Source organism: Chaetodon auriga, chromosome 22, assembly GCF_051107435.1.
Source record: "Chaetodon auriga isolate fChaAug3 chromosome 22, fChaAug3.hap1, whole genome shotgun sequence".
Lineage (NCBI taxonomy): Eukaryota > Metazoa > Chordata > Actinopteri > Chaetodontiformes > Chaetodontidae > Chaetodon > Chaetodon auriga.
In genome coordinates this window covers 1,951,190-1,972,682 of record NC_135095.1, presented here as the reverse complement: position 1 = coordinate 1,972,682, position 21,493 = coordinate 1,951,190, and the positions used below count along the sequence as shown (strand labels likewise).

At 49.3% G+C, this 21,493-nt stretch overlaps 28 non-coding genes across 28 annotated transcripts; all 28 read right to left on the bottom strand.

Annotated features, from left to right (window-relative positions):
- Nucleotides 1-200: 200 nt before the first annotated feature.
- On the bottom strand, nt 201-391 carry LOC143315367 (U2 spliceosomal RNA). Its single transcript, XR_013075942.1, has one exon. It is a non-coding gene; the product is annotated as a U2 spliceosomal RNA (small nuclear RNA).
- A 761-nt stretch (nt 392-1,152) lies between these two features.
- LOC143315309 (U1 spliceosomal RNA) lies at nt 1,153-1,317 on the bottom strand. Its single transcript, XR_013075884.1, has one exon. It is a non-coding gene; the product is annotated as a U1 spliceosomal RNA (small nuclear RNA).
- Nucleotides 1,318-1,996: 679 nt separating this feature from the next.
- LOC143315475 (U5 spliceosomal RNA) lies at nt 1,997-2,114 on the bottom strand. The gene has a single exon (XR_013076047.1). It is a non-coding gene; the product is annotated as a U5 spliceosomal RNA (small nuclear RNA).
- Nucleotides 2,115-2,465: 351 nt separating this feature from the next.
- LOC143315450 (U2 spliceosomal RNA) lies at nt 2,466-2,656 on the bottom strand. Its single transcript, XR_013076024.1, has one exon. It is a non-coding gene; the product is annotated as a U2 spliceosomal RNA (small nuclear RNA).
- A 746-nt stretch (nt 2,657-3,402) lies between these two features.
- LOC143315307 (U1 spliceosomal RNA) lies at nt 3,403-3,567 on the bottom strand. The gene has a single exon (XR_013075882.1). It is a non-coding gene; the product is annotated as a U1 spliceosomal RNA (small nuclear RNA).
- Nucleotides 3,568-4,244: 677 nt separating this feature from the next.
- LOC143315474 (U5 spliceosomal RNA) lies at nt 4,245-4,362 on the bottom strand. The gene has a single exon (XR_013076046.1). It is a non-coding gene; the product is annotated as a U5 spliceosomal RNA (small nuclear RNA).
- Nucleotides 4,363-4,713: 351 nt separating this feature from the next.
- LOC143315366 (U2 spliceosomal RNA) lies at nt 4,714-4,904 on the bottom strand. The gene has a single exon (XR_013075941.1). It is a non-coding gene; the product is annotated as a U2 spliceosomal RNA (small nuclear RNA).
- Nucleotides 4,905-5,650: 746 nt separating this feature from the next.
- LOC143315306 (U1 spliceosomal RNA) lies at nt 5,651-5,815 on the bottom strand. Its single transcript, XR_013075881.1, has one exon. It is a non-coding gene; the product is annotated as a U1 spliceosomal RNA (small nuclear RNA).
- A 677-nt stretch (nt 5,816-6,492) lies between these two features.
- On the bottom strand, nt 6,493-6,610 carry LOC143315472 (U5 spliceosomal RNA). The gene has a single exon (XR_013076045.1). It is a non-coding gene; the product is annotated as a U5 spliceosomal RNA (small nuclear RNA).
- A 351-nt stretch (nt 6,611-6,961) lies between these two features.
- Nucleotides 6,962-7,152, bottom strand: LOC143315365 (U2 spliceosomal RNA). Its single transcript, XR_013075940.1, has one exon. It is a non-coding gene; the product is annotated as a U2 spliceosomal RNA (small nuclear RNA).
- A 741-nt stretch (nt 7,153-7,893) lies between these two features.
- On the bottom strand, nt 7,894-8,058 carry LOC143315327 (U1 spliceosomal RNA). The gene has a single exon (XR_013075902.1). It is a non-coding gene; the product is annotated as a U1 spliceosomal RNA (small nuclear RNA).
- Nucleotides 8,059-8,735: 677 nt separating this feature from the next.
- On the bottom strand, nt 8,736-8,853 carry LOC143315471 (U5 spliceosomal RNA). The gene has a single exon (XR_013076044.1). It is a non-coding gene; the product is annotated as a U5 spliceosomal RNA (small nuclear RNA).
- A 351-nt stretch (nt 8,854-9,204) lies between these two features.
- Nucleotides 9,205-9,395, bottom strand: LOC143315364 (U2 spliceosomal RNA). The gene has a single exon (XR_013075939.1). It is a non-coding gene; the product is annotated as a U2 spliceosomal RNA (small nuclear RNA).
- A 741-nt stretch (nt 9,396-10,136) lies between these two features.
- LOC143315305 (U1 spliceosomal RNA) lies at nt 10,137-10,301 on the bottom strand. Its single transcript, XR_013075880.1, has one exon. It is a non-coding gene; the product is annotated as a U1 spliceosomal RNA (small nuclear RNA).
- A 677-nt stretch (nt 10,302-10,978) lies between these two features.
- Nucleotides 10,979-11,096, bottom strand: LOC143315470 (U5 spliceosomal RNA). The gene has a single exon (XR_013076043.1). It is a non-coding gene; the product is annotated as a U5 spliceosomal RNA (small nuclear RNA).
- Nucleotides 11,097-11,447: 351 nt separating this feature from the next.
- Nucleotides 11,448-11,638, bottom strand: LOC143315449 (U2 spliceosomal RNA). Its single transcript, XR_013076023.1, has one exon. It is a non-coding gene; the product is annotated as a U2 spliceosomal RNA (small nuclear RNA).
- Nucleotides 11,639-12,901: 1,263 nt separating this feature from the next.
- On the bottom strand, nt 12,902-13,019 carry LOC143315469 (U5 spliceosomal RNA). The gene has a single exon (XR_013076042.1). It is a non-coding gene; the product is annotated as a U5 spliceosomal RNA (small nuclear RNA).
- A 351-nt stretch (nt 13,020-13,370) lies between these two features.
- Nucleotides 13,371-13,561, bottom strand: LOC143315362 (U2 spliceosomal RNA). Its single transcript, XR_013075937.1, has one exon. It is a non-coding gene; the product is annotated as a U2 spliceosomal RNA (small nuclear RNA).
- Nucleotides 13,562-14,322: 761 nt separating this feature from the next.
- LOC143315304 (U1 spliceosomal RNA) lies at nt 14,323-14,487 on the bottom strand. The gene has a single exon (XR_013075879.1). It is a non-coding gene; the product is annotated as a U1 spliceosomal RNA (small nuclear RNA).
- A 677-nt stretch (nt 14,488-15,164) lies between these two features.
- Nucleotides 15,165-15,282, bottom strand: LOC143315468 (U5 spliceosomal RNA). The gene has a single exon (XR_013076041.1). It is a non-coding gene; the product is annotated as a U5 spliceosomal RNA (small nuclear RNA).
- A 351-nt stretch (nt 15,283-15,633) lies between these two features.
- On the bottom strand, nt 15,634-15,824 carry LOC143315361 (U2 spliceosomal RNA). Its single transcript, XR_013075936.1, has one exon. It is a non-coding gene; the product is annotated as a U2 spliceosomal RNA (small nuclear RNA).
- Nucleotides 15,825-16,575: 751 nt separating this feature from the next.
- On the bottom strand, nt 16,576-16,740 carry LOC143315589 (U1 spliceosomal RNA). Its single transcript, XR_013076159.1, has one exon. It is a non-coding gene; the product is annotated as a U1 spliceosomal RNA (small nuclear RNA).
- A 679-nt stretch (nt 16,741-17,419) lies between these two features.
- Nucleotides 17,420-17,537, bottom strand: LOC143315467 (U5 spliceosomal RNA). Its single transcript, XR_013076040.1, has one exon. It is a non-coding gene; the product is annotated as a U5 spliceosomal RNA (small nuclear RNA).
- A 351-nt stretch (nt 17,538-17,888) lies between these two features.
- On the bottom strand, nt 17,889-18,079 carry LOC143315448 (U2 spliceosomal RNA). Its single transcript, XR_013076022.1, has one exon. It is a non-coding gene; the product is annotated as a U2 spliceosomal RNA (small nuclear RNA).
- Nucleotides 18,080-18,825: 746 nt separating this feature from the next.
- Nucleotides 18,826-18,990, bottom strand: LOC143315303 (U1 spliceosomal RNA). Its single transcript, XR_013075878.1, has one exon. It is a non-coding gene; the product is annotated as a U1 spliceosomal RNA (small nuclear RNA).
- A 679-nt stretch (nt 18,991-19,669) lies between these two features.
- LOC143315466 (U5 spliceosomal RNA) lies at nt 19,670-19,787 on the bottom strand. Its single transcript, XR_013076039.1, has one exon. It is a non-coding gene; the product is annotated as a U5 spliceosomal RNA (small nuclear RNA).
- A 351-nt stretch (nt 19,788-20,138) lies between these two features.
- On the bottom strand, nt 20,139-20,329 carry LOC143315447 (U2 spliceosomal RNA). Its single transcript, XR_013076021.1, has one exon. It is a non-coding gene; the product is annotated as a U2 spliceosomal RNA (small nuclear RNA).
- A 746-nt stretch (nt 20,330-21,075) lies between these two features.
- LOC143315593 (U1 spliceosomal RNA) lies at nt 21,076-21,240 on the bottom strand. The gene has a single exon (XR_013076163.1). It is a non-coding gene; the product is annotated as a U1 spliceosomal RNA (small nuclear RNA).
- Nucleotides 21,241-21,493: the final 253 nt, after the last annotated feature.

Genomic DNA, 21,493 nt, shown 5'->3' with positions numbered 1-21,493 from the left:
CCGCAGACACACAGTGATGGGAGAGCAGGAGACTGCCAGGGTTCCCAGTCAACAGCCAACAGGCTGAATTCCTGCCGCTCCGACTTGCGATGCCACGAGCGCCATCCGCTTTGAGCCTCGCCTCTTGATGCGCTGTCAAGACGAGCGACGGCCCTCTGGGCCTGCGTCCAGATTTGCTTTTGCTCTTGCACAAGGCTGAAGGAAGGTGCACCGTTCCCGGCGGCACTGCAATACCGGGTCGATGCATGGAGTGAACGGAGCAAGCCCCTTTTTCAGCTCCCGGCGCTAAAAATCCATTTAATATGTTGTCCCCGTATAGAGGACATATCAGATATTAAACTGATAAGAACAGATACTACACTTGATCTTAGCCAAAAGGCCGAGAAGCGATGAGGTTCAACCGTTTGCTGGCCCAGGCCACCCCCTGGAACAGTGCGCACACGCCGTGGTGCAAGCACTTGACTTGCGCATAAGAAGGGCAGGAGCTTAGCACCTCCTCCCAGGCGCTCCCTGGCTCAGCCCTGAGCGTTTGGTGTGTGTTTGTGTGACCGAGGGCGCTGTTGATATTCACAAATGCACGAGGCTCAGCCCAGTGGCAGAGCCATCAAAAAAGAAGTGCAACTCGTTGCTGTTCCCTTCCACGGAAGACAATTTCAATTTTTCAACATTTTGACGCTCATTAAGTCCATTACAGGGGTAACATCAAAGTACACAAATTACTTAGACGTGATGACATGGAAGTTTCAGCTATCCCATTTAAATACCATTGCAATCTTTCCATAATTGTTACTTCACCTAAAACAGGTCATACATTATCAAACAAAGGCGTGTTTGAAACTCTCCCCTGCAAAAGCTTTCTTTTCTTTTCTTTTCTTTTCTTTTCTTTTCTTTTCTTTTCTTTTCATTAGTTGACTTATCTTTTAGAATATAATCATTAAAAATGTTGAACATAGATTTCATAACAATTTCTTGTGGGACACAAAACTTTCTCTAACTGGCATCCTGCAAAGCTGACTAACTCATCACAGTAAGGTGCCATCACTCTTTTGGCTGTTACTGAAAAGCAACCACAGGGCTGCAACAACATATCATTCTAAAAGCTGATGAATTTAAGTTGCTGATGACCACTTTGCTTATCTTCAACACTATGATGAGGGGAGAGCGCGTACGCAGTCCCCCACTACCACAAATTATGCAGTCGAGATTCCCACATGTGGGGAATTCGCACCGGTCAGCACATCCCTCAGTGCAATGGATGCGCCTCGCCATGGGTGAACCACCTTGTTGATCATGGTATCTCCCCTGCCAGGTAAGTATGAATTGAAGGTGCCACTGACAGGCGGCTAAGTCCTGGACACGGCAACCTATGTGACGGTACGGACAAGGCAGAATCTCACAGTCAGGTGCCCTTAGCATTAGCTGACCTTCACTGGTTGTTGCTGAGAATCACATTGACTCAAAAGATGTTGACTGGCGTCCTGCAAAGCTGACTAACTTACATCACAGTCAGGTGCCCTGACTCTTTTGTCTGTTTCTGAAAAGTTCAAAACACTTCCGTCATTTGACTAAGACGCGTGGTACGCCCACTTTGGACGTCAATTTGTTTCCGTTTTTTCCATGAGAAACATAACAAACAGTGACCTGGCATGCAGTCTCCGTCTCTGGCAAAGCAAACACAGGGCTGCAACAACACGTCAGTCTAAAAGCTGATGAATTCAGGTCACAGTCAATGACCACTTTGCTTATCTTCAACACTATGATGAGAGGAGAGCACGTACGCAGTCCCCCACTATCACAAATCATGCAGCCCTAACGGTTTGCAGGCCCAGGCGACCCCCTGGAGCAGCGCGCACACGGCGTGGTGCAAGCGTTTGACTTGCGCGTAAGAAGGGCAGGCGCTGAGGCACCTCCTCCCAGGCGCTCCGTGGCTCAGCCCTGAGCGCTTTATGCGTGTGTTTGTGTGACCGAGGGCGCTGTTGATATTCACAAATGAACGAGGCTCAGCCAAGTGGCAGAGCCATCCAAAAATAGGTGCAACTCATTGGTGTTCCTTTCCACGGAAGTCTTTAGTAAAAGGCGAAAGACTTGTGCGATATGAAGAGAAACCTGAGTAAGTACGGCCCTCCCCTGTACGGCAGCCAAGACTGGTGTCGTCCCAGTCACTACACTCATGGTAGGCCTCGCTCTTTGTTGCACTGTCCCGACTGCAAGCTCTGGCTGCATTTTTGTCAGGCGTCATCCCGCCTTTGCTCCTTCCCCCTTCCCCCGCAGACACACAGTGATGGGAGAGCAGGAGACTGCCAGGGTTCCCAGTCAACAGCCAACAGGCTGAATTCCTGCCGCTCCGACTTGCGATGCCACGAGCGCCATCCGCTTTGAGCCTCGCCTCTTGATGTGCTGTCCAGACGAGCGACGGCCCTCTCGGCCTGCGTCCACATTTGCTTTTGCTCTTGCACAAGGCTGAAGGAAGGTGCACCGTTCCCGGTGGCACTGCAATACCGGGTCGATGCATGGAGTGAACGGAGCAAGCCCCTTTTTCAGCTCCCGGCGCTAAAAATCCATTTAATATGTTGTCCCCGTATAGAGAACATATCAGATATTAAACTGATAAGAACAGATACTACACTTGATCTTAGCCAAAAGGCCGAGAAGCGATGAGGTTCAACCGTTTGCTGGCCCAGGCCACCCCCTGGAACAGTGCGCACACGCCGTGGTGCAAGCGTTTGACTTGCGCATAAGAAGGGCAGGAGCTTAGTACCTCCTCCCAGGCGCTCCCTGGCTCAGCCCTGAGCGTTTGGTGTGTGTTTGTGTGACCGAGGGCGCTGTTGATATTCACAAATGCACGAGGCTCAGCCCAGTGGCAGAGCCATCAAAAAAGAAGTGCAACTCGTTGCTGTTCCCTTCCACGGAAGACAATTTCAATTTTTCAACATTTTGACGCTCATTAAGTCCATTACAGGGGTAACATCAAAGTACACACATTACTTAGACGTGATGACATGGAAGTTTCAGCTATCCCATTTAAATACCATTGCAATCTTTCCATAATTGTTACTTCAGCTAAAACAGGTCATACATTATCAAACAAAGGCGTGTTTGGAACTCTCCCCTGCAAAAGCTTTCTTTGCTTTTCTTTTCTTTTCTTTTCTTTTCATTAGTTGACTTATCTTTTAGAATATAATCATTAAAAATGTTCAACATAGATTTCATAACAATTTCTTGTGGGACACAAAATTTTCTCTAACTGGCATCCTGCAAAGCTGACTAACTCATCACAGTAAGGTGCCCTGACTCTTTTGGCTGTTTCTGAAAAGCAACCACAGGGCTGCAACAACATATCATTCTAAAAGCTGATGAATTTAAGTTGCTGATGACCACTTTGCTTATCTTCAACACAATGATGAGGGGAGAGCGCGTACGCAGTCCCCCACTACCACAAATTATGCAGTCGAGATTCCCACATGTGGGGAATTCGCACCGGTCAGCACATCCCTCAGTGCAATGGATGCGCCTCGCCATGGGTGAACCACCTTGTTGATCATGGTATCTCCCCTGCCAGGTAAGTATGAATTGAAGGTGCCACTGACAGGCGGCTAAGTCCTGGACACGGCAACCTATGTGACGGTACGGACAAGGCAGAATCTCACAGTCAGGTGCCCTTAGCATTAGCTGACCTTCACTGGTTGTTGCTGAGAATCACATTGACTCAAAAGATGTTGAATGGCGTCCTGCAAAGCTGACTAACTTACATCACAGTCAGGTGCCCTGACTCTTTTGTCTGTTTCTGAAAGGTTCAAAACTTCCGTCATTTGACTAAGACGCGTGGTACGCCCACTTTGGACGTCAATTTGTTTCCGTTTTTTCCATGAGAAACATAACAAACAGTGACCTGGCATGCAGTCTCCGTCTCTGGCAAAGCAAACACAGGGCTGCAACAACACGTAAGTCTAAAAGCTGATGAATTCAGGTCACAGTCAATGACCACGTTGCTTATCTTCAACACTATGATGAGAGGAGAGCGCGTACGCAGTCCCCCACTATCACAAATCATGCAGCCCTAACGGTTTGCAGGCCCAGGCGACCCCCTGGAGCAGCGCGCACACGGCGTGGTGCAAGCGTTTGACTTGCGCGTAAGAAGGGCAGGCGCTGAGGCACCTCCTCCCAGGCGCTCCGTGGCTCAGTCCTGAGCGCTTTGTGCGTGTGTTTGTGTGACCGAGGGCGCTGTTGATATTCACAAATGAACGAGGCTCAGCCAAGTGGCAGAGCCATCCAAAAATAGGTGCAACTCATTGGTGTTCCTTTCCACGGAAGTCTTTAGTAAAAGGCGAAAGACTTGTGCGATATGAAGAGAAACCTGAGTAAGTACGGCCCTCCCCTGTACGGCAGCCAAGACTGGTGTCGTCCCAGTCACTACACTCATGGTAGGCCTCGCTCTTTGTTGCACTGTCCCGACTGCAAGCTCTGGCTGCATTTTTGTCAGGCGTCATCCCGCCTTTGCTCCTTCCCCCTTCCCCCGCAGACACACAGTGATGGGAGAGCAGGAGACTGCCAGGGTTCCCAGTCAACAGCCAACAGGCTGAATTCCTGCCGCTCCGACTTGCGATGCCACGAGCGCCATCCGCTTTGAGCCTCGCCTCTTGATGCGCTGTCAAGACGAGCGACGGCCCTCTGGGCCTGCGTCCAGATTTGCTTTTGCTCTTGCACAAGGCTGAAGGAAGGTGCACCGTTCCCGGCGGCACTGCAATACCGGGTCGATGCATGGAGTGAACGGAGCAAGCCCCTTTTTCAGCTCCCGGCGCTAAAAATCCATTTAATATGTTGTCCCCGTATAGAGGACATATCAGATATTAAACTGATAAGAACAGATACTACACTTGATCTTAGCCAAAAGGCCGAGAAGCGATGAGGTTCAACCGTTTGCTGGCCCAGGCCACCCCCTGGAACAGTGCGCACACGCCGTGGTGCAAGCGCTTGACTTGCGCATAAGAAGGGCAGGAGCTTAGCACCTCCTCCCAGGCGCTCCCTGGCTCAGCCCTGAGCGTTTGGTGTGTGTTTGTGTGACCGAGGGCGCTGTTGATATTCACAAATGCACGAGGCTCAGCCCAGTGGCAGAGCCATCAAAAAAGAAGTGCAACTCGTTGCTGTTCCCTTCCACGGAAGACAATTTCAATTTTTCAACATTTTGACGCTCATTAAGTCCATTACAGGGGTAACATCAAAGTACACAAATTACTTAGATGTGATGACATGGAAGTTTCAGCTATCCCATTTAAATACCATTGCAATCTTTCCATAATTGTTACTTCAGCTAAAACAGGTCATACATTATCAAACAAAGGCGTGTTTGGAACTCTCCCCTGCAAAAGCTTTCTTTGCTTTTCTTTTCTTTTCTTTTCTTTTCATTAGTTGACTTATCTTTTAGAATATAATCATTAAAAATGTTCAACATAGATTTCATAACAATTTCTTGTGGGACACAAAATTTTCTCTAACTGGCATCCTGCAAAGCTGACTAACTCATCACAGTAAGGTGCCCTGACTCTTTTGGCTGTTTCTGAAAAGCAACCACAGGGCTGCAACAACATATCATTCTAAAAGCTGATGAATTTAAGTTGCTGATGACCACTTTGCTTATCTTCAACACAATGATGAGGGGAGAGCGCGTACGCAGTCCCCCACTACCACAAATTATGCAGTCGAGATTCCCACATGTGGGGAATTCGCACCGGTCAGCACATCCCTCAGTGCAATGGATGCGCCTCGCCATGGGTGAACCACCTTGTTGATCATGGTATCTCCCCTGCCAGGTAAGTATGAATTGAAGGTGCCACTGACAGGCGGCTAAGTCCTGGACACGGCAACCTATGTGACGGTACGGACAAGGCAGAATCTCACAGTCAGGTGCCCTTAGCATTAGCTGACCTTCACTGGTTGTTGCTGAGAATCACATTGACTCAAAAGATGTTGAATGGCGTCCTGCAAAGCTGACTAACTTACATCACAGTCAGGTGCCCTGACTCTTTTGTCTGTTTCTGAAAGGTTCAAAACTTCCGTCATTTGACTAAGACGCGTGGTACGCCCACTTTGGACGTCAATTTGTTTCCGTTTTTTCCATGAGAAACATAACAAACAGTGACCTGGCATGCAGTCTCCGTCTCTGGCAAAGCAAACACAGGGCTGCAACAACACGTAAGTCTAAAAGCTGATGAATTCAGGTCACAGTCAATGACCACGTTGCTTATCTTCAACACTATGATGAGAGGAGAGCGCGTACGCAGTCCCCCACTATCACAAATCATGCAGCCCTAACGGTTTGCAGGCCCAGGCGACCCCCTGGAGCAGCGCGCACACGGCGTGGTGCAAGCGTTTGACTTGCGCGTAAGAAGGGCAGGCGCTGAGGCACCTCCTCCCAGGCGCTCCGTGGCTCAGTCCTGAGCGCTTTGTGCGTGTGTTTGTGTGACCGAGGGCGCTGTTGATATTCACAAATGAACGAGGCTCAGCCAAGTGGCAGAGCCATCCAAAAATAGGTGCAACTCATTGGTGTTCCTTTCCACGGAAGTCTTTAGTAAAAGGCGAAAGACTTGTGCGATATGAAGAGAAACCTGAGTAAGTACGGCCCTCCCCTGTACGGCAGCCAAGACTGGTGTCGTCCCAGTCACTACACTCATGGTAGGCCTCGCTCTTTGTTGCACTGTCCCGACTGCAAGCTCTGGCTGCATTTTTGTCAGGCGTCATCCCGCCTTTGCTCCTTCCCCCTTCCCCCGCAGACACACAGTGATGGGAGAGCAGGAGACTGCCAGGGTTCCCAGTCAACAGCCAACAGGCTGAATTCCTGCCGCTCCGACTTGCGATGCCACGAGCGCCATCCGCTTTGAGCCTCGCCTCTTGATGCGCTGTCAAGACGAGCGACGGCCCTCTGGGCCTGCGTCCAGATTTGCTTTTGCTCTTGCACAAGGCTGAAGGAAGGTGCACCGTTCCCGGCGGCACTGCAATACCGGGTCGATGCATGGAGTGAACGGAGCAAGCCCCTTTTTCAGCTCCCGGCGCTAAAAATCCATTTAATATGTTGTCCCCGTATAGAGGACATATCAGATATTAAACTGATAAGAACAGATACTACACTTGATCTTAGCCAAAAGGCCGAGAAGCGATGAGGTTCAACCGTTTGCTGGCCCAGGCCACCCCCTGGAACAGTGCGCACACGCCGTGGTGCAAGCGCTTGACTTGCGCATAAGAAGGGCAGGAGCTTAGCACCTCCTCCCAGGCGCTCCCTGGCTCAGCCCTGAGCGTTTGGTGTGTGTTTGTGTGACCGAGGGCGCTGTTGATATTCACAAATGCACGAGGCTCAGCCCAGTGGCAGAGCCATCAAAAAAGAAGTGCAACTCGTTGCTGTTCCCTTCCACGGAAGACAATTTCAATTTTTCAACATTTTGACGCTCATTAAGTCCATTACAGGGGTAACATCAAAGTACACAAATTACTTAGATGTGATGACATGGAAGTTTCAGCTATCCCATTTAAATACCATTGCAATCTTTCCATAATTGTTACTTCAGCTAAAACAGGTCATACATTATCAAACAAAGGCGTGTTTGGAACTCTCCCCTGCAAAAGCTTTCTTTTCTTTTCTTTTCTTTTCTTTTCATTAGTTGACTTATCTTTTAGAATATAATCATTAAAAATGTTGAACATAGATTTCATAACAATTTCTTGTGGGACACAAAACTTTCTCTAACTGGCATCCTGCAAAGCTGACTAACTCATCACAGTAAGGTGCCATCACTCTTTTGGCTGTTACTGAAAAGCAACCACAGGGCTGCAACAACATATCATTCTAAAAGCTGATGAATTTAAGTTGCTGATGACCACTTTGCTTATCTTCAACACTATGATGAGGGGAGAGCGTGTACGCAGTCCCCCACTACCACAAATTATGCAGTCGAGATTCCCACATGTGGGGAATTCGCACCGGTCAGCACATCCCTCAGTGCAATGGATGCGCCTCGCCATGGGTGAACCACCTTGTTGATCATGGTATCTCCCCTGCCAGGTAAGTATGAATTGAAGGTGCCACTGACAGGCGGCTAAGTCCTGGACACGGCAACCTATGTGACGGTACGGACAAGGCAGAATCTCACAGTCAGGTGCCCTTAGCATTAGCTGACCTTCACTGGTTGTTGCTGAGAATCACATTGACTCAAAAGATGTTGACTGGCGTCCTGCAAAGCTGACTAACTTACATCACAGTCAGGTGCCCTGACTCTTTTGTCTGTTTCTGAAAGGTTCAAAACTTCCGTCATTTGACTAAGACGCGTGGTACGCCCACTTTGGACGTCAATTTGTTTCCGTTTTTTCCATGAGAAACATAACAAACAGTGACCTGGCATGCAGTCTCCGTCTCTGGCAAAGCAAACACAGGGCTGCAACAACACGTCAGTCTAAAAGCTGATGAATTCAGGTCACAGTCAATGACCACGTTGCTTATCTTCAACACTATGATGAGAGGAGAGCGCGTACGCAGTCCCCCACTATCACAAATCATGCAGCCCTAACGGTTTGCAGGCCCAGGCGACCCCCTGGAGCAGCGCGCACACGGCGTGGTGCAAGCGTTTGACTTGCGCGTAAGAAGGGCAGGCGCTGAGGCACCTCCTCCCAGGCGCTCCGTGGCTCAGTCCTGAGCGCTTTGTGCGTGTGTTTGTGTGACCGAGGGCGCTGTTGATATTCACAAATGAACGAGGCTCAGCCAAGTGGCAGAGCCATCCAAAAATAGGTGCAACTCATTGGTGTTCCTTTCCACGGAAGTCTTTAGTAAAAGGCGAAAGACTTGTGCGATATGAAGAGAAACCTGAGTAAGTACGGCCCTCCCCTGTACGGCAGCCAAGACTGGTGTCGTCCCAGTCACTACACTCATGGTAGGCCTCGCTCTTTGTTGCACTGTCCCGACTGCAAGCTCTGGCTGCATTTTTGTCAGGCGTCATCCCGCCTTTGCTCCTTCCCCCTTCCCCCGCAGACACACAGTGATGGGAGAGCAGGAGACTGCCAGGGTTCCCAGTCAACAGCCAACAGGCTGAATTCCTGCCGCTCCGACTTGCGATGCCACGAGCGCCATCCGCTTTGAGCCTCGCCTCTTGATGCGCTGTCAAGACGAGCGACGGCCCTCTCGGCCTGCGTCCAGATTTGCTTTTGCTCTTGCACAAGGCTGAAGGAAGGTGCACCGTTCCCGGCGGCACTGCAATACCGGGTCGATGCATGGAGTGAACGGAGCAAGCCCCTTTTTCAGCTCCCGGCGCTAAAAATCCATTTAATATGTTGTCCCCGTATAGAGGACATATCAGATATTAAACTGATAAGAACAGATACTACACTTGATCTTAGCCAAAAGGCCGAGAAGCGATGAGGTTCAACCGTTTGCTGGCCCAGGCCACCCCCTGGAACAGTGCGCACACGCCGTGGTGCAAGCGTTTGACTTGCGCATAAGAAGGGCAGGAGCTTAGCACCTCCTCCCAGGCGCTCCCTGGCTCAGCCCTGAGCGTTTGGTGTGTGTTTGTGTGACCGAGGGCGCTGTTGATATTCACAAATGCACGAGGCTCAGCCCAGTGGCAGAGCCATCAAAAAAGAAGTGCAACTCGTTGCTGTTCCCTTCCACGGAAGACAATTTCAATTTTTCAACATTTTGACGCTCATTAAGTCCATTACAGGGGTAACATCAAAGTACACACATTACTTAGACGTGATGACATGGAAGTTTCAGCTATCCCATTTAAATACCATTGCAATCTTTCCATAATTGTTACTTCAGCTAAAACAGGTCATACATTATCAAACAAAGGCGTGTTTGGAACTCTCCCCTGCAAAAGCTTTCTTTTCTTTTCTTTTCTTTTCTTTTCATTAGTTGACTTATCTTTTAGAATATAATCATTAAAAATGTTGAACATAGATTTCATAACAATTTCTTGTGGGACACAAAACTTTCTCTAACTGGCATCCTGCAAAGCTGACTAACTCATCACAGTAAGGTGCCATCACTCTTTTGGCTGTTACTGAAAAGCAACCACAGGGCTGCAACAACATATCATTCTAAAAGCTGATGAATTTAAGTTGCTGATGACCACTTTGCTTATCTTCAACACAATGATGAGGGGAGAGCGCGTACGCAGTCCCCCACTACCACAAATTATGCAGTCGAGATTCCCACATGTGGGGAATTCGCACCGGTCAGCACATCCCTCAGTGCAATGGATGCGCCTCGCCATGGGTGAACCACCTTGTTGATCATGGTATCTCCCCTGCCAGGTAAGTATGAATTGAAGGTGCCACTGACAGGCGGCTAAGTCCTGGACACGGCAACCTATGTGACGGTACGGACAAGGCAGAATCTCACAGTCAGGTGCCCTTAGCATTAGCTGACCTTCACTGGTTGTTGCTGAGAATCACATTGACTCAAAAGATGTTGACTGGCGTCCTGCAAAGCTGACTAACTTACATCACAGTCAGGTGCCCTGACTCTTTTGTCTGTTTCTGAAAGGTTCAAAACTTCCGTCATTTGACTAAGACGCGTGGTACGCCCACTTTGGACGTCAATTTGTTTCCGTTTTTTCCATGAGAAACATAACAAACAGTGACCTGGCATGCAGTCTCCGTCTCTGGCAAAGCAAACACAGGGCTGCAACAACACGTCAGTCTAAAAGCTGATGAATTCAGGTCACAGTCAATGACCACGTTGCTTATCTTCAACACTATGATGAGAGGAGAGCGCGTACGCAGTCCCCCACTATCACAAATCATGCAGCCCTAACGGTTTGCAGGCCCAGGCGACCCCCTGGAGCAGCGCGCACACGGCGTGGTGCAAGCGTTTGACTTGCGCGTAAGAAGGGCAGGCGCTGAGGCACCTCCTCCCAGGCGCTCCGTGGCTCAGTCCTGAGCGCTTTGTGCGTGTGTTTGTGTGACCGAGGGCGCTGTTGATATTCACAAATGAACGAGGCTCAGCCAAGTGGCAGAGCCATCCAAAAATAGGTGCAACTCATTGGTGTTCCTTTCCACGGAAGTCTTTAGTAAAAGGCGAAAGACTTGTGCGATATGAAGAGAAACCTGAGTAAGTACGGCCCTCCCCTGTACGGCAGCCAAGACTGGTGTCGTCCCAGTCACTACACTCATGGTAGGCCTCGCTCTTTGTTGCACTGTCCCGACTGCAAGCTCTGGCTGCATTTTTGTCAGGCGTCATCCCGCCTTTGCTCCTTCCCCCTTCCCCCGCAGACACACAGTGATGGGAGAGCAGGAGACTGCCAGGGTTCCCAGTCAACAGCCAACAGGCTGAATTCCTGCCGCTCCGACTTGCGATGCCACGAGCGCCATCCGCTTTGAGCCTCGCCTCTTGATGCGCTGTCAAGACGAGCGACGGCCCTCTCGGCCTGCGTCCAGATTTGCTTTTGCTCTTGCACAAGGCTGAAGGAAGGTGCACCGTTCCCGGTGGCACTGCAATACCGGGTCGATGCATGGAGTGAACGGAGCAAGCCCCTTTTTCAGCTCCCGGCGCTAAAAATCCATTTAATATGTTGTCCCCGTATAGAGAACATATCAGATATTAAACTGATAAGAACAGATACTACACTTGATCTTAGCCAAAAGGCCGAGAAGCGATGAGGTTCAACCGTTTGCTGGCCCAGGCCACCCCCTGGAACAGTGCGCACACGCCGTGGTGCAAGCGTTTGACTTGCGCATAAGAAGGGCAGGAGCTTAGCACCTCCTCCCAGGCGCTCCCTGGCTCAGCCCTGAGCGTTTGGTGTGTGTTTGTGTGACCGAGGGCGCTGTTGATATTCACAAATGCACGAGGCTCAGCCCAGTGGCAGAGCCATCAAAAAAGAAGTGCAACTCGTTGCTGTTCCCTTCCACGGAAGATAATTTCAATTTTTCAACATTTTGACGCTCATTAAGTCCATTACAGGGGTAACATCAAAGTACACACATTACTTAGACGTGATGACATGGAAGTTTCAGCTATCCCATTTAAATACCATTGCAATCTTTCCATAATTGTTACTTCAGCTAAAACAGGTCATACATTTTCAAACAAAGGCGTGTTTGGAACTCTCCCCTGCAAAAGCTTTCTTTTCTTTTCTTTTCTTTTCTTTTCTTTTCTTTTCTTTTCTTTTCTTTTCATTAGTTGACTTATCTTTTAGAATATAATCATTAAAAATGTTGAACATAGATTTTATAACAATTTCTTGTGGGACACAAAACTTTCTCTAACTGGCATCCTGCAAAGCTGACTAACTCATCACAGTAAGGACAAGGCAGAATCTCACAGTCAGGTGCCCTTAGCATTAGCTGACCTTCACTGGTTGTTGCTGAGAATCACATTGACTCAAAAGATGTTGACTGGCGTCCTGCAAAGCTGACTAACTTACATCACAGTCAGGTGCCCTGACTCTTTTGTCTGTTTCTGAAAGGTTCAAAACACTTCCGTCATTTGACTAAGACGCGTGGTACGCCCACTTTGGACGTCAATTTGTTTCCGTTTTTTCCATGAGAAACATAACAAACAGTGACCTGGCATGCAGTCTCCGTCTCTGGCAAAGCAAACACAGGGCTGCAACAACACGTCAGTCTAAAAGCTGATGAATTCAGGTCACAGTCAATGACCACTTTGCTTATCTTCAACACTATGATGAGAGGAGAGCGCGTACGCAGTCCCCCACTATCACAAATCATGCAGCCCTAACGGTTTGCAGGCCCAGGCGACCCCCTGGAGCAGCGCGCACACGGCGTGGTGCAAGCGTTTGACTTGCGCGTAAGAAGGGCAGGCGCTGAGGCACCTCCTCCCAGGCGCTCCGTGGCTCAGTCCTGAGCGCTTTGTGCATGTGTTTGTGTGACCGAGGGCGCTGTTGATATTCACAAATGAACGAGGCTCAGCCAAGTGGCAGAGCCATCCAAAAATAGGTGCAACTCATTGGTGTTCCTTTCCACGGAAGTCTTTAGTAAAAGGCGAAAGACTTGTGCGATATGAAGAGAAACCTGAGTAAGTACGGCCCTCCCCTGTACGGCAGCCAAGACTGGTGTCGTCCCAGTCACTACACTCATGGTAGGCCTCGCTCTTTGTTGCACTGTCCCGACTGCAAGCTCTGGCTGCATTTTTGTCAGGCGTCATCCCGCCTTTGCTCCTTCCCCCTTCCCCCGCAGACACACAGTGATGGGAGAGCAGGAGACTGCCAGGGTTCCCAGTCAACAGCCAACAGGCTGAATTCCTGCCGCTCCGACTTGCGATGCCACGAGCGCCATCCGCTTTGAGCCTCGCCTCTTGATGCGCTGTCAAGACGAGCGACGGCCCTCTGGGCCTGCGTCCAGATTTGCTTTTGCTCTTGCACAAGGCTGAAGGAAGGTGCACCGTTCCCGGCGGCACTGCAATACCGGGTCGATGCATGGAGTGAACGGAGCAAGCCCCTTTTTCAGCTCCCGGCGCTAAAAATCCATTTAATATGTTGTCCCCGTATAGAGGACATATCAGATATTAAACTGATAAGAACAGATACTACACTTGATCTTAGCCAAAAGGCCGAGAAGCGATGAGGTTCAACCGTTTGCTGGCCCAGGCCACCCCCTGGAACAGTGCGCACACGCCGTGGTGCAAGCACTTGACTTGCGCATAAGAAGGGCAGGAGCTTAGCACCTCCTCCCAGGCGCTCCCTGGCTCAGCCCTGAGCGTTTGGTGTGTGTTTGTGTGACCGAGGGCGCTGTTGATATTCACAAATGCACGAGGCTCAGCCCAGTGGCAGAGCCATCAAAAAAGAAGTGCAACTCGTTGCTGTTCCCTTCCACGGAAGACAATTTCAATTTTTCAACATTTTGACGCTCATTAAGTCCATTACAGGGGTAACATCAAAGTACACAAATTACTTAGACGTGATGACATGGAAGTTTCAGCTATCCCATTTAAATACCATTGCAATCTTTCCATAATTGTTACTTCACCTAAAACAGGTCATACATTATCAAACAAAGGCGTGTTTGAAACTCTCCCCTGCAAAAGCTTTCTTTTCTTTTCTTTTCTTTTCTTTTCTTTTCTTTTCTTTTCTTTTCATTAGTTGACTTATCTTTTAGAATATAATCATTAAAAATGTTGAACATAGATTTCATAACAATTTCTTGTGGGACACAAAACTTTCTCTAACTGGCATCCTGCAAAGCTGACTAACTCATCACAGTAAGGTGCCATCACTCTTTTGGCTGTTACTGAAAAGCAACCACAGGGCTGCAACAACATATCATTCTAAAAGCTGATGAATTTAAGTTGCTGATGACCACTTTGCTTATCTTCAACACTATGATGAGGGGAGAGCGCGTACGCAGTCCCCCACTACCACAAATTATGCAGTCGAGATTCCCACATGTGGGGAATTCGCACCGGTCAGCACATCCCTCAGTGCAATGGATGCGCCTCGCCATGGGTGAACCACCTTGTTGATCATGGTATCTCCCCTGCCAGGTAAGTATGAATTGAAGGTGCCACTGACAGGCGGCTAAGTCCTGGACACGGCAACCTATGTGACGGTACGGACAAGGCAGAATCTCACAGTCAGGTGCCCTTAGCATTAGCTGACCTTCACTGGTTGTTGCTGAGAATCACATTGACTCAAAAGATGTTGACTGGCGTCCTGCAAAGCTGACTAACTTACATCACAGTCAGGTGCCCTGACTCTTTTGTCTGTTTCTGAAAGGTTCAAAACTTCCGTCATTTGACTAAGACGCGTGGTACGCCCACTTTGGACGTCAATTTGTTTCCGTTTTTTCCATGAGAAACATAACAAACAGTGACCTGGCATGCAGTCTCCGTCTCTGGCAAAGCAAACACAGGGCTGCAACAACACGTCAGTCTAAAAGCTGATGAATTCAGGTCACAGTCAATGACCACGTTGCTTATCTTCAACACTATGATGAGAGGAGAGCGCGTACGCAGTCCCCCACTATCACAAATCATGCAGCCCTAACGGTTTGCAGGCCCAGGCGACCCCCTGGAGCAGCGCGCACACGGCGTGGTGCAAGCGTTTGACTTGCGCGTAAGAAGGGCAGGCGCTGAGGCACCTCCTCCCAGGCGCTCCGTGGCTCAGTCCTGAGCGCTTTGTGCGTGTGTTTGTGTGACCGAGGGCGCTGTTGATATTCACAAATGAACGAGGCTCAGCCAAGTGGCAGAGCCATCCAAAAATAGGTGCAACTCATTGGTGTTCCTTTCCACGGAAGTCTTTAGTAAAAGGCGAAAGACTTGTGCGATATGAAGAGAAACCTGAGTAAGTACGGCCCTCCCCTGTACGGCAGCCAAGACTGGTGTCGTCCCAGTCACTACACTCATGGTAGGCCTCGCTCTTTGTTGCACTGTCCCGACTGCAAGCTCTGGCTGCATTTTTGTCAGGCGTCATCCCGCCTTTGCTCCTTCCCCCTTCCCCCGCAGACACACAGTGATGGGAGAGCAGGAGACTGCCAGGGTTCCCAGTCAACAGCCAACAGGCTGAATTCCTGCCGCTCCGACTTGCGATGCCACGAGCGCCATCCGCTTTGAGCCTCGCCTCTTGATGCGCTGTCAAGACGAGCGACGGCCCTCTCGGCCTGCGTCCAGATTTGCTTTTGCTCTTGCACAAGGCTGAAGGAAGGTGCACCGTTCCCGGCGGCACTGCAATACCGGGTCGATGCATGGAGTGAACGGAGCAAGCCCCTTTTTCAGCTCCCGGCGCTAAAAATCCATTTAATATGTTGTCCCCGTATAGAGGACATATCAGATATTAAACTGATAAGAACAGATACTACACTTGATCTTAGCCAAAAGGCCGAGAAGCGATGAGGTTCAACCGTTTGCTGGCCCAGGCCACCCCCTGGAACAGTGCGCACACGCCGTGGTGCAAGCGTTTGACTTGCGCATAAGAAGGGCAGGAGCTTAGCACCTCCTCCCAGGCGCTCCCTGGCTCAGCCCTGAGCGTTTGGTGTGTGTTTGTGTGACCGAGGGCGCTGTTGATATTCACAAATGCACGAGGCTCAGCCCAGTGGCAGAGCCATCAAAAAAGAAGTGCAACTCGTTGCTGTTCCCTTCCACGGAAGATAATTTCAATTTTTCAACATTTTGACGCTCATTAAGTCCATTACAGGGGTAACATCAAAGTACACACATTACTTAGACGTGATGACATGGAAGTTTCAGCTATCCCATTTAAATACCATTGCAATCTTTCCATAATTGTTACTTCAGCTAAAACAGGTCATACATTTTCAAACAAAGGCGTGTTTGGAACTCTCCCCTGCAAAAGCTTTCTTTTCTTTTCTTTTCTTTTCTTTTCTTTTCTTTTCATTAGTTGACTTATCTTTTAGAATATAATCATTAAAAATGTTGAACATAGATTTTATAACAATTTCTTGTGGGACACAAAACTTTCTCTAACTGGCATCCTGCAAAGCTGACTAACTCATCACAGTAAGGTGCCATCACTCTTTTGGCTGTTACTGAAAAGCAACCACAGGGCTGCAACAACATATCATTCTAAAAGCTGAAGAATTTAAGTTGCTGATGACCACTTTGCTTATCTTCAACACTATGATGAGGGGAGAGCGCGTACGCAGTCCCCCACTACCACAAATTATGCAGTCGAGATTCCCACATGTGGGGAATTCGCACAGGTCAGCACATCCCTCAGTGCAATGGATGCGCCTCGCCATGGGTGAACCACCTTGTTGATCATGGTATCTCCCCTGCCAGGTAAGTATGAATTGAAGGTGCCACTGACAGGCGGCTAAGTCCTGGACACGGCAACCTATGTGACGGTACGGACAAGGCAGAATCTCACAGTCAGGTGCCCTTAGCATTAGCTGACCTTCACTGGTTGTTGCTGAGAATCACATTGACTCAAAAGATGTTGACTGGCGTCCTGCAAAGCTGACTAACTTACATCACAGTCAGGTGCCCTGACTCTTTTGTCTGTTTCTGAAAAGTTCAAAACACTTCCGTCATTTGACTAAGACGCGTGGTACGCCCACTTTGGACGTCAATTTGTTTCCGTTTTTTCCATGAGAAACATAACAAACAGTGACCTGGCATGCAGTCTCCGTCTCTGGCAAAGCAAACACAGGGCTGCAACAACACGTCAGTCTAAAAGCTGATGAATTCAGGTCACAGTCAATGACCACTTTGCTTATCTTCAACACTATGATGAGAGGAGAGCACGTACGCAGTCCCCCACTATCACAAATCATGCAGCCCTAACGGTTTGCAGGCCCAGGCGACCCCCTGGAGCAGCGCGCACACGGCGTGGTGCAAGCGTTTGACTTGCGCGTAAGAAGGGCAGGCGCTGAGGCACCTCCTCCCAGGCGCTCCGTGGCTCAGCCCTGAGCGCTTTATGCGTGTGTTTGTGTGACCGAGGGCGCTGTTGATATTCACAAATGAACGAGGCTCAGCCAAGTGGCAGAGCCATCCAAAAATAGGTGCAACTCATTGGTGTTCCTTTCCACGGAAGTCTTTAGTAAAAGGCGAAAGACTTGTGCGATATGAAGAGAAACCTGAGTAAGTACGGCCCTCCCCTGTACGGCAGCCAAGACTGGTGTCGTCCCAGTCACTACACTCATGGTAGGCCTCGCTCTTTGTTGCACTGTCCCGACTGCAAGCTCTGGCTGCATTTTTGTCAGGCGTCATCCCGCCTTTGCTCCTTCCCCCTTCCCCCGCAGACACACAGTGATGGGAGAGCAGGAGACTGCCAGGGTTCCCAGTCAACAGCCAACAGGCTGAATTCCTGCCGCTCCGACTTGCGATGCCACGAGCGCCATCCGCTTTGAGCCTCGCCTCTTGATGTGCTGTCCAGACGAGCGACGGCCCTCTCGGCCTGCGTCCACATTTGCTTTTGCTCTTGCACAAGGCTGAAGGAAGGTGCACCGTTCCCGGTGGCACTGCAATACCGGGTCGATGCATGGAGTGAACGGAGCAAGCCCCTTTTTCAGCTCCCGGCGCTAAAAATCCATTTAATATGTTGTCCCCGTATAGAGAACATATCAGATATTAAACTGATAAGAACAGATACTACACTTGATCTTAGCCAAAAGGCCGAGAAGCGATGAGGTTCAACCGTTTGCTGGCCCAGGCCACCCCCTGGAACAGTGCGCACACGCCGTGGTGCAAGCGTTTGACTTGCGCATAAGAAGGGCAGGAGCTTAGTACCTCCTCCCAGGCGCTCCCTGGCTCAGCCCTGAGCGTTTGGTGTGTGTTTGTGTGACCGAGGGCGCTGTTGATATTCACAAATGCACGAGGCTCAGCCCAGTGGCAGAGCCATCAAAAAAGAAGTGCAACTCGTTGCTGTTCCCTTCCACGGAAGACAATTTCAATTTTTCAACATTTTGACGCTCATTAAGTCCATTACAGGGGTAACATCAAAGTACACACATTACTTAGACGTGATGACATGGAAGTTTCAGCTATCCCATTTAAATACCATTGCAATCTTTCCATAATTGTTACTTCAGCTAAAACAGGTCATACATTATCAAACAAAGGCGTGTTTGGAACTCTCCCCTGCAAAAGCTTTCTTTGCTTTTCTTTTCTTTTCTTTTCTTTTCATTAGTTGACTTATCTTTTAGAATATAATCATTAAAAATGTTCAACATAGATTTCATAACAATTTCTTGTGGGACACAAAATTTTCTCTAACTGGCATCCTGCAAAGCTGACTAACTCATCACAGTAAGGTGCCCTGACTCTTTTGGCTGTTTCTGAAAAGCAACCACAGGGCTGCAACAACATATCATTCTAAAAGCTGATGAATTTAAGTTGCTGATGACCACTTTGCTTATCTTCAACACAATGATGAGGGGAGAGCGCGTACGCAGTCCCCCACTACCACAAATTATGCAGTCGAGATTCCCACATGTGGGGAATTCGCACCGGTCAGCACATCCCTCAGTGCAATGGATGCGCCTCGCCATGGGTGAACCACCTTGTTGATCATGGTATCTCCCCTGCCAGGTAAGTATGAATTGAAGGTGCCACTGACAGGCGGCTAAGTCCTGGACACGGCAACCTATGTGACGGTACGGACAAGGCAGAATCTCACAGTCAGGTGCCCTTAGCATTAGCTGACCTTCACTGGTTGTTGCTGAGAATCACATTGACTCAAAAGATGTTGACTGGCGTCCTGCAAAGCTGACTAACTTACATCACAGTCAGGTGCCCTGACTCTTTTGTCTGTTTCTGAAAAGTTCAAAACACTTCCGTCATTTGACTAAGACGCGTGGTACGCCCACTTTGGACGTCAATTTGTTTCCGTTTTTTCCATGAGAAACATAACAAACAGTGACCTGGCATGCAGTCTCCGTCTCTGGCAAAGCAAACACAGGGCTGCAACAACACGTCAGTCTAAAAGCTGATGAATTCAGGTCACAGTCAATGACCACTTTGCTTATCTTCAACACTATGATGAGAGGAGAGCACGTACGCAGTCCCCCACTATCACAAATCATGCAGCCCTAACGGTTTGCAGGCCCAGGCGACCCCCTGGAGCAGCGCGCACACGGCGTGGTGCAAGCGTTTGACTTGCGCGTAAGAAGGGCAGGCGCTGAGGCACCTCCTCCCAGGCGCTCCGTGGCTCAGCCCTGAGCGCTTTATGCGTGTGTTTGTGTGACCGAGGGCGCTGTTGATATTCACAAATGAACGAGGCTCAGCCAAGTGGCAGAGCCATCCAAAAATAGGTGCAACTCATTGGTGTTCCTTTCCACGGAAGTCTTTAGTAAAAGGCGAAAGACTTGTGCGATATGAAGAGAAACCTGAGTAAGTACGGCCCTCCCCTGTACGGCAGCCAAGACTGGTGTCGTCCCAGTCACTACACTCATGGTAGGCCTCGCTCTTTGTTGCACTGTCCCGACTGCAAGCTCTGGCTGCATTTTTGTCAGGCGTCATCCCGCCTTTGCTCCTTCCCCCTTCCCCCGCAGACACACAGTGATGGGAGAGCAGGAGACTGCCAGGGTTCCCAGTCAACAGCCAACAGGCTGAATTCCTGCCGCTCCGACTTGCGATGCCACGAGCGCCATCCGCTTTGAGCCTCGCCTCTTGATGTGCTGTCCAGACGAGCGACGGCCCTCTCGGCCTGCGTCCACATTTGCTTTTGCTCTTGCACAAGGCTGAAGGAAGGTGCACCGTTCCCGGTGGCACTGCAATACCGGGTCGATGCATGGAGTGAACGGAGCAAGCCCCTTTTTCAGCTCCCGGCGCTAAAAATCCATTTAATATGTTGTCCCCGTATAGAGAACATATCAGATATTAAACTGATAAGAACAGATACTACACTTGATCTTAGCCAAAAGGCCGAGAAGCGATGAGGTTCAACCGTTTGCTGGCCCAGGCCACCCCCTGGAACAGTGCGCACACGCCGTGGTGCAAGCGTTTGACTTGCGCATAAGAAGGGCAGGAGCTTAGTACCTCCTCCCAGGCGCTCCCTGGCTCAGCCCTGAGCGTTTGGTGTGTGTTTGTGTGACCGAGGGCGCTGTTGATATTCACAAATGCACGAGGCTCAGCCCAGTGGCAGAGCCATCAAAAAAGAAGTGCAACTCGTTGCTGTTCCCTTCCACGGAAGACAATTTCAATTTTTCAACATTTTGACGCTCATTAAGTCCATTACAGGGGTAACATCAAAGTACACACATTACTTAGACGTGATGACATGGAAGTTTCAGCTATCCCATTTAAATACCATTGCAATCTTTCCATAATTGTTACTTCAGCTAAAACAGGTCATACATTATCAAACAAAGGCGTGTTTGGAACTCTCCCCTGCAAAAGCTTTCTTTGCTTTTCTTTTCTTTTCTTTTCTTTTCATTAGTTGACTTATCTTTTAGAATATAATCATTAAAAATGTTCAACATAGATTTCATAACAATTTCTTGTGGGACACAAAATTTTCTCTAACTGGCATCCTGCAAAGCTGACTAACTCATCACAGTAAGGTGCCCTGACTCTTTTGGCTGTTTCTGAAAAGCAACCACAGGGCTGCAACAACATATCATTCTAAAAGCTGATGAATTTAAGTTGCTGATGACCACTTTGCTTATCTTCAACACAATGATGAGGGGAGAGCGCGTACGCAGTCCCCCACTACCACAAATTATGCAGTCGAGATTCCCACATGTGGGGAATTCGCACCGGTCAGCACATCCCTCAGTGCAATGGATGCGCCTCGCCATGGGTGAACCACCTTGTTGATCATGGTATCTCCCCTGCCAGGTAAGTATGAATTGAAGGTGCCACTGACAGGCGGCTAAGTCCTGGACACGGCAACCTATGTGACGGTACGGACAAGGCAGAATCTCACAGTCAGGTGCCCTTAGCATTAGCTGACCTTCACTGGTTGTTGCTGAGAATCACATTGACTCAAAAGATGTTGAATGGCGTCCTGCAAAGCTGACTAACTTACATCACAGTCAGGTGCCCTGACTCTTTTGTCTGTTTCTGAAAGGTTCAAAACTTCCGTCATTTGACTAAGAC